The sequence below is a fragment of the Camellia sinensis genome, chromosome 2 (genome assembly GCF_055761805.1).
Source record: "Camellia sinensis isolate YWXY chromosome 2, ASM5576180v1, whole genome shotgun sequence".
NCBI classification, from domain to species: domain Eukaryota; kingdom Viridiplantae; phylum Streptophyta; class Magnoliopsida; order Ericales; family Theaceae; genus Camellia; species Camellia sinensis.
Genome location: NC_138962.1, coordinates 109,798,045 through 109,815,456, shown reverse-complemented (window position 1 = coordinate 109,815,456; position 17,412 = coordinate 109,798,045).

Sequence of the window (17,412 nt, the reverse complement as noted above, 5' to 3'; positions counted from 1 at the left end):
GCCTTTGGCACCGAGTCAGGGTTTCCTAAATTCTCCCATTTAAAAAAAAATATTTAGGTTGCGACTCTGTATCTGGCAAAGCAGTCCATGTTTGGCACTTCTTTTCAAAAATCTGTTTCTCAAAACGATTTGTCGGATTTGGACTCTTTGGTTCAGATTAAGAACCGTGACACAAATCGAGTCCGAACTGTAGCATGAGGCCCACGGGCGCGTCTACAAATGGTTTGGAAATACTCCAGGATCTAGCCAAACGTCTTTGATCCTCTGATTGCTATCTGAAAAATGGATAAACAGTCCGGTCAGGGTTGCCGGATTTAGCACTCTGACGGACAAGTTAATATTCTCTCAAGTTTACTTCTGTCTCAAGTTATTTTGTCTGTTCTCACATACATGCTTTAGTTGGCATTCCTTCCTTTTTATATTACCTTTGGGTCTGTGGGTCAGGCCCACTCTCAATCTCCCACGTGGTTACCTATTCGGCCTTCCTATTGAATGTTGAGCCTTGCTCGGCTCTTTATACAGCTTTGTCCTTGGTCAAGACCGAATTACTTTAGCCGAATGTCGATCAAAGTCGGCCTTTTCCTAATTGAAATTATTCAGCTCCCAGAGAAATTCATCTCTTAACTGTTGTCATTGAATATGACCGTATTTTAATACATTGCATATGTATGATATTTGGGAGGAGAAATGGGATGTACTCCATGTTGGGGAGAAGAAAGGGGATGGACTCCATTGAATTAAGTTGGCCTATGTGTCCAGGGTGAAAGTCTCGAAAATCGCGCGTATGCATGGGTGCCGATTCCTGCAGACGAAATTTTCGTAAAATGACAAATTGAATTGTTTATGTAATGATTATATTGATTAGGGAACCACTGAGTTATACCCTTAGTTGGGTTATCTAGATAACAATGGGTTTGACTCGTGAATTGAGGTGAAATGAATTGTCATGAAATAAATTAAGTTAAAATAGATTGAGATGTGACACTTGGCATAGTATGATCTTGTAAGAATATGAATGAGTTTACCATGGGCATTGTATATGCATATCATACTTATATCTTTAGTAAGATTCATATATTGTGCTAGATTGTTTCCATTGGGCTTTAGCTCATCCTATTTGGGAAAAATCATTTCAGGTACTGGTGATATGCCTCCACCAAGGACTTAGCTTGGGAGGATTATGAAGCTGAAGGCTCACTTTTGTTTATTTTGTATTTACTTTTTGTACAGGCCTAGGGCTTTATTTGTACTAAGCTTACGACTCATTTTGTTGTAACCAAGCGCGATCTTGGAAAGATGTAAGCCTTTAGGCATATGAATATTTATTTGTTATGCTTTCATTCAATCTACTACTTGTAACACATGTTGTAGGTTCAGGATAAGTTATTTATGAATGTATATCACATGTGTCATCTTTTGTAAGTTAAACTCTGATTAATGAAAGCATGTTGTGTCAATTATACTTCTGCCTATGAGATGAGTCTATCATATTTATTTTGAGGCGTTACATAAAATTTCTACACGCATAGTCTACAACTATAAGGGATTAATTTCAACATTTATAACATTGTGCAATTTTTCATATTTATTGAACTATTATAGAGTGAATAAAGCACATAAATGCATTGCCTTGGGAACAAATCTTTTAAAATGGATTAGTCAAGCTCAATAAACTCGATTTAAATTTTATCAAAATAATTTCTAATATGTATATAACCTTACAGGTTAAAAATTCAATGAAAATTTTAAATTCATATGAATATTTGTTAACGAATAGGACAAAATAAAGATGATATAATAATATTAATACTCCCACAAACTTAAATAAACTACTGTAAATGGCCTTAGCCAAAAAAAGAAAGAAAAAAAACATAGTCATATATCTCAAATCCTAGTATAGAACTACTTGAAAGAAAGAACACAAGTGCAAAAGGCAAAAGCATAAATTGTCATGCACTTGCTTCCACCTAAATGAGCTTCAGGAAAATAGAGTAACGCGAAAATCAACACAAACAACTACCTTGAGGCTTTTTTAAAGTACCTAAAAAAAGCAGCCAAATGAATAAGTTATACTACAACCATAGTCGTAGGCTCCAAACTCCACCTCCTGCCACCATATAACCAAAGAATCATAATAAGTTATACATCCAACTTTCTTAATGTAACGCCCCAAAAATATAACGACAAACCACTTCATGATATCCAATAGTAAGATATATAAAAAAACATAGACATGTGAAACATTAACCTTCCATTTCACTACAAGAAATAACACTTTTAGCGACCAACTTTTTGGTAGTAGAAAACTGATATCTGGTCATTAATAGTTTTTAGCGACCAAAAAAAGTTGGTCGCCATTTAGTTGCCAAAAGCTCGTCAGAGAAGGTTTTTAGCGACCAAAATTGAAGTTGGTCACTAAAAGCTACCATTAGCGACCATATATTTTGGTCGCGAAAAGGATTTAAATTTGTTAAAGATTAATCATTTGTGACAAAAAAATTGGTCACAGAAATGGAGGTTTTCGGCGACCACAAATTAAGTTGGTCGCTAAAAGTCTATATTTTAGCGACCACAGCAGTGATCACCAATAGTTATTTCTAGAACCTTTCTCAAAGACCGATTGTAACTAAAATGTTATTGGTCGCAAAAAAGCTTTTAATTTCAAAAAATAATTTTTTAAATGTAATGCTATCTATAATATATTTGCAATTAATACATAATTCATGTCCATTCAATCAATTTCAACATACCAATCCATCAACAATCCAATCTAAAAACAAAAAAATCATCAATTATAAAGTCAAAATAGTAGTTAATATCTAATTACTACCACCTGTTAACATGAACACATTAGAAGTCCAAAATAACCATACATTCTTTTAGTTTATAATGAATTCACCACATCGAAAATATATTTAACAAGACCATCAAAGATTTCAAATGCATGTCATATTTGTCCGATGCAAAGTATATCAAAAACTCCACGTACAAGCACAACTTAGAATTAATGCATTGGCGAACTCAGGTCCATAAACACGCATGACTACGCCTCTAGCTACCTGCAATGTAAAAAAAAAATGAAGAAAGCATTATTAATAATAATATTTTTGCTTACATTTCTATTTTAATTTTGTAAAACTCTATGGATGTAACTCCACTCCCAAAACTAGCAATCACACACAGCCTTGCTGCCCAATTCAAAAAAAAAAAAAAAAAAAAAGGGAATTAATCTAACTAGAGAATGCTTAATTGATGGTGGCAACTATCATCAAAGTTTTTCAGAAACAATTATTAATTTTCATGACAGAAAACATGTAGAAATATTCAAGAGTCACAAGAAACTTAAAAAGCTAGCAAGCATTTTTCCCAATGTCAATTCTAACTGGAGTTCTTACACTTAGGATTGGGTTATTATAATTATTTCCTAGTAGAACTAAGGTTTCTCTACCATTATAAATTTGGTTGTAATCCTCTTGACTATGTAGAAATTAACTCAACCTACCAATTACAATCCCAATAAAATTAATCAACATTTGAAATATATAGAATGAGTTAAGCTTGTAAAAATGCATTAAGTCTGGGTATATATGTATGTATGCAATCTTTATGTGTGGGTATATACGTATGTATTTATTAGTCTTATAAGAATTGAATTTACAAATATGTAACGCCCCAAATTTCTAGCCCAAATAATAATACAACAATCATGGCTCTTTCAAGGAAAACCGAATATAAATCTCCAAACTTACATTACATGATACAGTACTTCTTCATGCAATAATACATTAATCCAACAACAAGTAAATAAACAAATAAATACTCTCAAGGGGTTTACAAGTTTCCAAGGCTTGAGCCTAGTTACACAAAACGGTTATTCAAGCCCACACAAACATAGCCCTTGGCTTACACGCAAAGTTACAGCAAAATGAGAGCATTGTACTCCCAACACACATACTTCCACGTCCCTAGTTGGGTGGGATCACCATATCTTTTCCTGTACAAAAATCCCATAGGGCAAGCATAAAACCCAGTAGGAAATTCTTAACAAAGTATATACATTTTATACAAGTCTCAAGAGATGAAATGCACATGCCATGTTATGCCCTTTTTGAAGATAAATCACATTTTCATCTTTTAAAAACCATCATGCTCAATGATATCATGCAATTTTAACTGTCCAAAACTTAACAATTTATTTCAAGGGCGGTAAATACGACTCTGGTAATCCCTAGGTCGGTGTCTGTAAGTAGACTATACAAGTACTACCAATTTGTCATTTTTACTAGCATTGACTGGAAGGCTTGACACCTATAATCTGTCATTTTACCAGTATTAACTGGAAGGCTCGACACCTATTCAATTTCATCTACACCACCTATCAAGACTTACTATCATATTTACCCCAAAACCAATTCATGAAAACTTGTTTCTCAACATTCTTTTCTTCAATCAACGAAGATCAAAACCCATAAAATAATTTTAAAAGAACAAGAGACAAACACACTTTCAAAATCGCTCAACTTCTTGAATTAACAATCAATTTTCAACGCTATCGAAGGATAATTTCGAAAATCATCTAGATCTTGCAAATATATATATATATATATATAACTCTAAAAAAATCCCTACCTCAAGTTTTGGAAAAGAAATGAGATGAAACCCTCAAAATCAACGGTGTCCAAACTCAATCTTCACCGCACACAATGAAGCCCTCGAGAAGCTAACCAACTTTGATGAAGAACTTAGGTCCAAATCCCAAAGGATTTGAAGAAATTAAACGATCTTGTGAGGTTTTTGGTAGGAAATGTAGAGAGAAGGGAGAGGAAATGTTTTTAGAGAGAGAGAGAGAGATATACAAAAGTGATTCAAGTTCAGCCCAATGAGAGAAGAAAAGGGAAAAAATTTCAAATCTCACCAACCCACCGCACCTCACTTCTGCACCTGCCTTTTTAGCAGTGTGCAAGCTACTCTCCCCTGAAATCCGCTCGTGCGGCTTGCTCTCCCGCTCGAGCGAACAAGCAACTTCGAATGCATTTTGCAATTTTATTTTGGGGGCGCTGCCCCACAACCACGCCAGGGTGCAACCCTAGGACCCGCCAAGGGGCGCTGCCCCCTAGACCCCCGCGAGCTGACCAGGCAGCTCGACCCCCGCCAGGGCGCTGCCCTTGGACCCGCCAAGGGGCGCTGTCCCCTGGACCCCCGCGAGCTGACTGGGCAGCTCGATCCCTAACATACTCAGTGAAGTGGCAAAACTAGAATCGCTACAAAAGAAATAAAGATATTTAAATAATATCAACGAGTCTAAATTTTGGTGGTCTGTCACCAAGGGGTGCTGTCCCCTGGACCCCCGTGAGTTGACTGGGCAGCTCGATCCCCGACATATTCAGCGAAGTAGGAAAACTGGAATCGCTACAAAATAAATAAAGATATTTAAATAATATCAACTAGTCTAAATTTTGGTGGTCTGTCACCAATGTGACTGAAGAGACTATAAGAAATAACTGAAACTTATCTCTCTGTTGTGCCATAATGAATTGTCACGACATTTGTGGTTTCTTTGTGTCTGTTAAGGTCGTGATTTAGATTTGGCGACCCTCTAAAACAGGTACAATTAATTTTCAAAACTCCTAAATCCAAATAATATCAACTAGCTCAAATAGTTTCTTTTTCTTTAAACATAATATATTTTTTGAAGTAATTTATCAAATGATTTGGCAATTTGTTAATTGCATACAATAGTTAACTATAAGAGTGCCTAGAATGTTATTGGAATTTAATACTCTATTTCTTATTCTTCCTATGTTGTGAGACAGAAAGAGCCAGGCCTCAATTATTTCAAGTATAACTAAACGTTGAAAATTCAAGAACATTAAAGGATCTATTAACCATTAGTGACAATATGTCAGCTTAAACTCAGTAGCTATAAGTGTGTGGCCTTGCATTTTTGTCTTTAAATTTTCAAAACTAACAACCAAACACTAATTCATAGAAACCAATGACCTAAAAGTACAGTTCAAAAATGTCCAAAGAACCTTGAATACTTTGTGAGAGTAGGTATTAAGAAAAACAAGCCACCTGAATAGTCCTAAAATCATTTTTTTCCTTACCTTTCACATGTGTTTTTGACAAATACATAATGCACCTAGAATTATATGATTAGAACATCATATGATCACAATAGCTTGATTCCTAGTATTTTGAAATGTTTCTTATCATTGAATGGGATTAGATTATGGGGGGGAAAAAAAAAAAACCTTTTAAATTAAAAGAACCAACGAATCTGGCCTATTTCTTTATCCTTTTGTGTATGTGCCTGTGTGGTGGGAACCATAAATTCAACCTCAGCAATTCATGGAAAGCAATACATTAAATAGATTAAAACCAATCCATATGTTATTTCTTTCAATCCATATGTGTTGGCTTTTTTTTGACTTTCAAAGGTTAGAAATGTAATTCGAGTGTGCCAATAAAGATCAATAAGTCCTTACAGAAATTAATAAATGTCAACCAATTAGTCAAACAAGTGCTTCAAAATTATTTTAGCCTCAATGAAGATGACTTTACTGGTGACTTGATTTTTTTAGGAGAAAATTGAGAAGACTTATTATAAAAAAGGGGAGGGGCACAACAGTGTCAGAAATCAATCTTTCATTAAGTAAACAGGAACTTACAATGGTACTTTCACACTTTCACAACTTCGAAGGGGATTATAGCAACAGACTAACTTAGAATTACTCTTAGGAATTTGAAATGCAATACAGGAATGTAAAGACTGGAATTTAAAGGAGTGGAAAATATAAAGTAAATAGATTGGTTTCTAGATCTCTGGTTTCGTCTGTATTATTAGCACTCTCCTCTATTTATAGGCTCTGAATATGACCGTCGAAGTGGCTGATAACCGTCGAAGTAGGTGATAACTGTTGAAATGATCTCCATGATCACTGAGTAAGGCCATGAATAGTTTACTTTCACTATTCCACTCTCACGGTTTGGGCTTCCCTCCTAAATTTGAATTTAAACTGTAAGCAACCCTTTGGACATGTCACATTGGGTGTATTGACTGTTCCTATGTCTTGTGGATCCATTGCCACTGCTGCAAGTTGTCACGCGTCTATTGACGATTAGAGACCTTTACTGATTCCCTAATTTGCCCTTCATAATCCACATGTCAACTGCGATAGGTCTGTACAAAATATATAGCCAACAATATGTAACGAACAATGTAATGTCCACGCTCTACAAGAACAAAGACAATTAAAGAGTTGTTTATAGGTTGTTGTTATATAGGTTGCTGCTGTTTATACACTTTGATAGCTGCCGTTTATACACTTTTAACCATTTCAAACCCCGTATTCCAGCCATTTCAAACCACATACTCCTAGTAACAGATAACATATTTGAACATCTATTTAAATAACATATATAAATGAAGAAGTCAATAAACAAAATTGGAAAGAAGACTGATTGACTAGAACACAACCATACATAACAGGGTCATACTTTAATACTAACAAAATTTCAAGTGTCGGAATCATTTCAGTAAAATATGCTAGCAAATTAGCAAAATTCACAGTTAAAATACCATCTACACATCATGATTTGGCAACCAAATTTAAACATTGTCAACCATAATCACTCCAAAAAGAGTAAGCAAGTAGTAAGTACTCAACATTGATTACAATGATGGGTGCAAGAATCAAACTGTTCTATATAAAGGATGAAACACTTACCAATACTAGTTCTCTGCAAAGACGGAGATGCATCCACAAAAAGGAGAGAGAGAGAGAGAGAGAGAGAGATGCAGATGCATCCACAGGAGATGAAGATGTTGACACATGAGCTAGGACCTCCATTGGGGTTGCCTCTGACACTGAAGTCTTCGACCTCCCCTCATTGGCTTACCCAGGTGGTATTTGTGTAGTCTTTGTATGCAACAATTGTATGTAACAAATGAATTATAAGCAAGGCATTAATAAAGATTTAAAATACATGACAATTCATAAAATTATAAGATAAGCTAGTAGTCTAATATTACACCTACATTATAAGTAATGAAATTATCAACAAAAAAATCAAGGACATTACAATCAAAATGATTAAACATGACTTCATTAACAAGGACATTAAAACTCATTACAATTTGAATCATAACTAAACATGACTTCATTAAGAAAAGCATGCCACTACCATCAAGGACATTACAATTTAGTTATACAAAAATAAAGGATTCTATTTTTATTTATTTATTTTGATTTACGTGTGATTCTAATCTTTGTTTTGTTTGGTTTTACAACTTTTTACTTTAACCTTCCCTACTAGATGATGGGATAATGATGTGCCCAACTTCAACAGCATATCCTCACTCAAGACCCACCCCCACACACACACACAGAGAGCAGAGAGAGGAGACAACTCTTTTTATCCCACATTCTGATAATTGGTTCCAGTTGGGTTTGCAGTGAAACCAACTGGGTTCAATCCATTTTCTGTTAACGATAAGTTTTCTTTCAAGAAAGTTTTGATCTTTGATTCTTCTTTCAGCTCTACAGAGCTTCTACGTGAGGAAAAAAGAAATAGGATATAGAAAAATACCATTTTTTTTTCTGTCCCATTAATGATTCCCTCACAGGTTGCCAAAATAACAACTAGGTACAAACCAGTTTGTTGTTTAGCATGATTTGCTTTCCCTCGTGTCCTTCAAAAGAGGTGTGGTTTTGATGGATTTTTTGTGGTTTTCACATTGTGAAAGAAAGGATCATAGCATTTGAAGAGTTATACACATCATTTGGTGAGTAATTGAAGCTTAGTTTGTTGAGAAATCAACTGGGGTTTTCTTAACTTTTCATTTTTGTTCAATCTTTACTAATGGGTTCTCTGAAGTTCTGTTTTTGGTTGGTCTTGTGAGCTAGGTTTCATGAGGAATCAACTGGGTGGCAAACTATTTTGACCTTCTAGTTCAATCTTCCTAGCTGACGATGCCACCTAAATGTTGATTTTGTTGAAATTTGGGAGCTGGACTTCGTAAAGAATCAACTAGCACTACAAAAAAATTAAGGTTTTAGAGACTAAAATTTAGGGACAAAATAATTTTTTAGGGACTAAATATTTTTGTTACGAAAGGTGTTATTATTATATTTTTAGGAACAAAAATTAGACATTAGTAATGAATTATTATCCTTTTCGGACCAAATTTTTTGTCTCAAAAAATGAACCATTTTGAGACCAAATTATTTTGTCCGGAAAAGTCTATTTATTAGTGACATTTTCAAAATTTTGTCGCTAAAAGCCTTATTTTTTACTTTTTAAGACGTTTTTTTAGCGACTATCCTCATGATGATAGAAATTGATCTTTAAATGTCTTTTGCAACAAAATTTTCACTTTTAAAGACCTAAGCATTTGGTCTCTAAAACTCTTATGTGTTGTAGTGTAGATTTCAAACAATTGTAGTTTATGGTTGAAACTCCATATTGGGTTTCCCTCAGGCTTAAATTTGATGACCTTTTCTGCTCTCTCTGGTGTTTCTTTCAACCTTTCAAGGCTCTTTTTGAGGTTATGTAGGTGGATTCTAGTTAAGATATCTCTGAATTGTAAGTACTCTACCTCTAAGTAGAAAATGAGAACCAATTTCAAGCTGAAGAAGGCAAAGGAATCTTTGCATGGATCAAATAGAGTTTGGAAATGGAGTAGACATCTTCTGTTTTTGTGGCTTTTTGGTGTTTTCATTGGGTTTATTGGTTCTTCTATGGTTTGAATGATGGGGCCTTGAGGACAAAGGAGCAGACTCTAGACTTGTGTCAACAACACAAAGCTAGGATTTTGCTAGAACATTTCAATGTCAGCAAGGACCAGATTCATGAATCAGATCAAGTGCTATCTTTATATCTATCTTAGAGATTTGCTTCTTAAATAGCTCTACTCTTTCTGGTTGTAGTTTTAAGTAACTTTTTTTGATAATAACTGTTTATGTTAATTAATACTTGAGTTAGTTAGTGTGGAGAAGTGGTTTGGAAATGCTCTTCAGATCCTGGGAGACGCTAGTGATCCTCAGCTAGTCACCTAAAAAGATACAAACACTCCAGTCGGGCGTGCCAGAATTAGCACTCCGACGGACAAGTCAGTTCAGACACTCAGGATAACTTGTTTACTAAGTTAAGTGAAGTGATTCTTACATACCTTTCTCAATCCATTGTTCCTATATTTATACCTGTTCTTTTTGATCCTCGAGGCCAGGGCCTACTTTTTAATCATTGTCCTTTCTCTTATTCGGCTCTAAGTATCTACACTTATTCGGCACATATATTATATTCGGCTTCCCATTCTCGTAGGATACAACCGATTAATATCAGTCTTCTAAGGTACACACCTTCTGATTTTGCCATTATTCGGCTCCCACAATTGCCCCCCGAACTCCCCATTGACGATAGTTAATCGGCGTGTTTGGTCTTGAATTGGAAAAGTCAAAATAGGTCAGGCGGCTTCGCGTACCCCAATACAGATGTTAGAATGGGCACACCTTTTCGGTCATCATTACACTTTCCCGCCTCATTCATGCGTCTCACATTTATTGTGATTTGAAATTTCAGTCCTTTCGAGTGCACATTTCATCGAGTATTCGAGACTCTTGGACCGCCAGCGGGTATCCCTTCTCTGACTCATATTTTCTGCAACTCTTCTCCGTCCACCCTCGTCCCCCTTGCTCCTCGTAAGTCTTCTTCTCTTCTCTTTGTAATCCTACTTTCTATTTGTTATTTTAATTTTGGCGAACCCTTGATTCCCCGTGAAAATGGCTAAACACTTGAAAGACCTCCTTTCTGAGAGTCGTGTTTCCGTATTCCGGCGACACTTTTCCATCCCCGACGATGTTCATCTATCTCTAGTAACGAACAATACTCTGGATATGGAGAGAGAGGATCGAAATTCAATCATCTTTCCTCTCTTATCCATTGTAGAGGGCAGGGTCTGTTTTCCCCTATATCCATTCCTTAGGGCCGTCCTCCACCATTGGGGTCTGATTCCTTCTCAGCCCAACATGAACTTTTTTCGAATCGTAATGGGGATCGTAGATTTGAACCGGCGCCTCAGGATCGATCTTGGCATTCCGGTCGGCCTGGGCGGTACTTTCTTAGGGCCAAGGATACTGACCATCATTTGGTAACCATGCTTGCCAGTTCTAGTAAGCGTGTGGATGACGTAATGGTCAATGTCCGAGGAAACTGGGAATTTAGCGAAGGCGAGGGTCACCTAGACCCTATTCCCAGACAGAGGGGTGAACCAGGTTGCCGTGTGTCTCCTTGCGTTTATTGAACTTTTCTTTCACTCGGCCTTCTCTCCATGGCTAACCCTTTGTCTTTGCAGGCAGCAAATTGAAGAAGATTCTGGTTTCTACTGACGACGCAATCCTTGCACAGATTGCGACTGCACTCGGATACTTCGGCCGTCCTAACATACAGAAGCAAGGGAGAGCGGCCCACATACTTCTTCGATACAAGCCTACTTATACTACTTTTTCGGCCGCTAACGACATTCCGATTCTATCCGGCGATCAACACCTTGTAGCTCTTATCTTCCCTAGCTTCAGGAGCCTTAGGCAAGTTGGTCTCGAAGCTTTTGATTCGGGGCAAGACGTGGAACCGGTGGTAGAGGTAGTCGCCGAACCAGCCAAAGAGTTCGCTGAGGAGGCCGAAGAGGTTGACGAGGCCCTAAACTCGGCGTTTGAGGCAGCCAAACTTAGTCAACCTACCTCGCTCTCCACTTCAAGTCAGGCGGAGTTTTCTTCTGGAGATATTTTTGGAAGTTTGGGAGACCTACCCAGCAATTTTTCTGAAGGTATGGCTGGGGAAAACCTTACGCAGATGGCTCGAAAGAAAAATGTCGAGAAAATGGCTGCCCAGAAAAAGACCGAGGCCGCCCGTTTTGGACCTGCCTTGATTGAGTCTTTCGAACCCGTTATTGAAGAGCCGGCTCAGATTGTTGCGGCCGAAATGGCGAAAGAGGTTGAACAACCGGTCATTGAAGAACGGTTGATTCTGGAAGAGCGGGGCAAAAAGCGTAGTGCCGAGGGATGGGCCGGTTTCGGAAGATAGTCCTGTTGACAAAAGGCCTTGCTTAGAAGAGTCGGACGTGGTTGTTCCTTTCATTATTCAGCCAAAGATCAGAGACATACCGATTTCCTCTGACGCATCCATCATTACCGACCTAGCGGTAGCCTTGAGCCTGGCAGCTTCAGTTTCCCTACCAGCTGATAAGGCATCATTTCATGTCATGTCAGATTTGGTGGTCGTAGCCCTATCTGCGCAGTTGACCCATTTGGTAGGCGAACTTGACTTGTTTTGATTTTGGTTGCCTATGGCATCTAACGATCCCAACTCGTTTTGCAGACGATCAGCAGGATCGCTGACTTGGGTCGTCGCCTACACGATGCCCTTGAGAGGATTGATCATTTGCAGTTAGAAGTGGGAAATCAAAAGAGCAGGGTCGAGTTTGAGATAATGAGAGCTGCAATGGAGACTGCACGAGCCAAAGCTGAAGTAGAAAGGGCTCGGACTGCCGATCATCTCCGTTCTGAGGCCGAAGATAGGGCAAACGCGAGCAAAGAATCGCTTAGGCTAGCCGAGGAGGCGCTTAACAAGGTGGAGACTGAGTTAGCAGAGTTGAAGGTGGCCAAGGAAAAGGCAGAATCTGAGGCTTCTGTTGCATTCAAAGCAGGAAAAGGTGCCGCCTTCGAGGAATACGTAGATGAAGTCCCCAAGTTTGAGAATCGGGGATTCAAACATGGGTGGCTTAAGGCCCTTGATGCCGCTGGGGTTACATTGGTCTTGTCAATTCCTTATGGGCAGGTGGACGTTGAGCCACTTGAGTCTGACCCCGAGGATTGATCTGGGAGTCATTCGAATTTTACGAAACGCTTTTCCCTTTTGATGTATGTTTTCGTTTTAAGGACTTTTGTTGGTTTCGAGTAGTTTTCATGTATAAATTGGTTACTGTCTGCGCTTAATTTATTAATGAAAATTACCTTGTCGTTTCACTACTACTTATGCGCAGCTTGTGATGTTATGTTGGTGAAGAATTTTTGCCTTTCACTACTTTAGATAAAATGATTACTCTGTTGAGCTTTTTACGATTGAATATCTTGGTAATATTGACTTATCGTTCGTATGCCGAATAGTTCGTGGGTATTACGCTGTTGAACCGATTGATGGGCCAGCTGGGGCGCTTAATCCGAATAGATTGATTAATCTGCCCTTGCCCCAGGAGCTTTGAAGTCGATTCATGGGCCGGCTGGAGCACTTGAGCCGAATATATTGATAAATCTATCTGCCCTTACCCCAGGCGGTGCATGATCATTCGGGCGCCGGATGAGACGAACACAGGAGCTTCGAAGTCGATTCATGGGCCGGCTGGAGCATTTGAGCTGAATATATTGATAAATCTATCCGCCCTTGCACCAGGCAGTGCATGATCATTCGGGCGCCGGATGAGACGAACTCAGGAGCTTTGAAGTCGATTCATGGGCCGGCTGGAGCACTTGAGCCGAATATATTGATAAATCTATCGGCCCTTGCCCCAGGCGGTACATGATCATTCGGGCGCCAGATGAGACGAACTTAGGAGCTTTGAAGTCGATTCATGGGTCGGCTGGAGCACTTGAGCCGAATATATTGATAAATCTATCCGCTCTTGCCCCAGGCGGTGCATGATCATTCGGGCGCCGGATGAGACGAACTCAGGAGCTTTGAAGTCGATTCATGGGCCGGCTGGAGCACTTGAGCCGAATATATTGATAAATTTATCCGCCCTTGCCCCAGGCGGTACATGATCATTCGGGCACCGGATGAGATGAACTCAGGAGCTTTGAAGTCGATTCATGGGCCGGCTGGAGCACTTGAGCCGAATATATTGATAAATCTATCCGCCCTTGCCCTAGGCGGTGCATGATCATTCGGGTGCCGGATGAGACGAACTCAAGAGCTTTGAAGTCGATTCATGGGCCGGCTGGAGCACTTGAGCCGAATATATTGATAAATCTATCCGCCCTTGCCCCAGGCAGTGCATGATCATTCGGGCGCCGGATGAGACGAACTCAGGGGCTTTGAAGTCGATTCATGGGCCGGCTGGAGCACTTGAGCCGAATATATTGATAAATCTATCTGCCCTTTCCCCAGGCGGTGCATGATCATTTGGGCGTCGGATGAGACGAACTCATGAGCTTTAAAGTCAATTCATGGGCCGGCTGGAGCACTTGAGCCGAATATATTGATAAATCTATCCGCCCTTGCCCCAGGCGGTGCATGATCATTCGGGCGCCGGATGATTGAGGTTTTCACAATTAATGAGATTGCCTCGAGGGTGCTGCCTCTGTAAAGGATAAATGATTAAAGGTACAACTTTTATGAGCACAGTAAACAACTGACTCCAGCTTTTGAAGGTATCGTGTGAATGTCGAACAGACTCTTCTTTAACAGCAGAGGGGAAGCGAGGACGCTAACTGAGCTGGGTGGAGACATGAATCGGGGTGGTGACCCTTCGCGCACAGGGAGTAGGAGTTCCAGGGATCGAGAGAGGCGTCAGTCTCCTCTACGTCGAAGCAGGTCGCCTAGGCGGGACAAGCAGTCGCAGGGTAGATCTCCTCAACCTCGAGTCAAGAGGGGATCTGACACGAATCCGTGCCAGTTAAGCTTTGCGATATTTGTGGGGAATAGACCCATGACAGAGGCGGACTCAATCGTTCGAGACCCAAATGTAGCGGTCGAGTTTGCTCGATAAATTTTTCCTCCTGAGGTTCAGCAATCGATGGTAGGTCGACCGGACTACGAAGTATTTGGTGAAGGCATTCACAGGGCGGTGAAGGGGCTTTACACTACCTATGAAATTGGCATGCGGCTGCGCGCTGCCTGCCGAGAAATGGAGAAGAATGAGGAACGTATTCGAAGTTTGGAGGCTCACGCGGAGGCGGTTGAGCACGAGTTAAAGAAGACCAAGGCGGCTCAGGCACAACCCGCCGGGCAGGGAAACCCAATCATGGAAGAAAGGGTTACCAGTCGGCTCATCAATACTGCGCTCGCCGATCGTGAGACGGCGAGTATGTTCGCAATGGAGACCGTGAAGGGGAGGGCCTATGAAAAAGGTTTTCATGAAGGCCGAAAAGTAGGGATCAAAAAAACCAAGGAGAAACTTGCCGAAGAAGTTTGTCGATATGAAAATCGTGGATTTAGGCACGATTGGATCAAGGCATCTCAAGCCACGGAAGCTCTTCGAGCATCGGGCATTGATTCGACATCGCCAGTCTACCACAGTAAACATTTTTCGTTTTCCGCTTTTGAAGTCGAGAAGAGTGAGGATGACGGTGACGCCGTATAAGTATACCTATTGTAAGGTTGAAACGCAGATCACGTTCAAAACTATGTAATTTATTATTTGTTTGATTGAATAAAAATGTTCTATTATAAATATTTCATTGCAGTTCATATTCGGCATGTACGTGTTTCGTTTTATTGTATACATGTTTGAATGAATGTATAAACATTGATCGGTCCGAGTATCTGTTAAGTGTCCAGCGATACGCCGGTTTATAGGCAGGGTTGACCCATACGTGATAGCCGTTTATTCCTGAATGAGGCCATTGTAACTTGAGGAAGCCGAAAACCAACGAGTAGAGTGGCTGCGGCAAATTTGACTCGGCTCGGGGCCTAGATTTTTGGCCAGTGCATGTGCTTCAAAAAGTAGTTGGGATAACTAGGCCATGGCGAATGTCAACCGACGTTTGTCTCATAGAGTTTAGCGTTAATGAAATCGCCATGGGATTAGGGCCTCGAGATCGTTGCCAGTATCGAAAATAAAAAAGAGTGGGCGCTTCGCGCAGTTAAACAATCACTTATCATATGAGGTGAGATAAGTGGGGATGTTAGTTAGAGAGGCTCGGAGTTCAGCCGAGCTTGGTGTTGCGATGGAGCGCGGCAGAGGACCCGTCCGTATGGGAGGTAGGGCGTCCAAAAGTTGGCATGAGTCTTCAAGTCGTCGAAGCAAATCACCCCGAAAGGAAAGGCAACGACCATTGGGTTTATCCTTCCTTGTCCTGGATCTTTGCCTTGACATTGTCAATGGTATCAGGGGAAGTTTGGCAATGCGTAAGTCATGGGCTTGGGCACAGTTGGCTCAAGGCATTGCAAACCGTGAAGGACTTCCGGGTGACGGGAGTTGATTCGGCGTTGCCGCTTTACCAATGCATTTTTTTCCTTTTTTAGCTTTTGAGGTTGAAAATGGGTATTGTAATGCTCAAATGCGGGTTGCGTTTATGTAACAACTGTTTGATCAAATAAAAAGTTTTATTTCAAACATTTGCATCTTATTCTGAATTTTTTATATGCTTAGTTAAGCCCCTTATTTCAGATGTTGGCGTGTTTTGTTTTGTTTTGTTTTGTTCGTGCCAAAGGGTACTCCGAATACAGAGGTATGATCTGCCCTAGGGTGTTATGCACCAAAGGGGGCTCCAAATGCGGAGTCTTAATCGGCCCAAAGACATCCTACGCCGATGGGGCTCTGTAACCGGCGTTTCGTATGTGGAGCAAACTGATGAAGTGTTGCCCTCGAATATAGTTCGATCAGCTTAGTTCAGGCTGATCAATAGCGGTCTGGCTTGAAAACATGACGGATCAGATTAATCAACGCAATAAATCTATTTGAGCGCTCCGAACCCAGAGACTTGATCAGCCGTAAGGTGTCATGCACCAAAGGGGGCTTCGAATCTGGAGACTTAATGTGGCCAATCGTGATATCCACGAAGGGCGCTCCGAATCCGGAGGGTTAATCGGCCCTAAAGTGTCATGCACCAAAGGGGGATCCGAATCGGGAGACTTAATCGGCCCTAAGGTGTCATGAACCAAAGGGGGGCTCTGAATCCGGAGACTTAATCGGCCCTAGGGTGTCATGCACCAAAGGGGGCTCCGAATCCGAAGACTTAATCGGCCCTAAGGTGTCATGCACCAAAGGGGACTCCGAATCCGGAGACTTAATGTCGCCAATCGTGATATCCACGAAGGGCGCTCCGAATCTGGAGTCTTAATCGGCCCTAAGGTGTCATGCACCAAAGGGGGCTCCGAATTCGGAGACTTAATCAGCTCTGAGATGTCATGCACGAAAGGGGGCTCTGAATCTGGAGACTTAATGTGACCAATCGTGATATCCACGAAGGGTGCTCCGAATCTAGAGGCTTAATTGGCCCTAAGGTGTCATGCACCAAACGGGGCTCCGAATCCGGACACTTAATCGGCCCTAAGGTGTCATGCACTAAAGGGGGCTCCGAACCCGGAGACTTAATGTGGCCATTCATGATATCCACGAAGGGCGCACCGAATCTGGAGTCTTAATCGGCCCTAAGGTGTCATGCACCAAAGGGGGCTCCGAATCCGGAGACT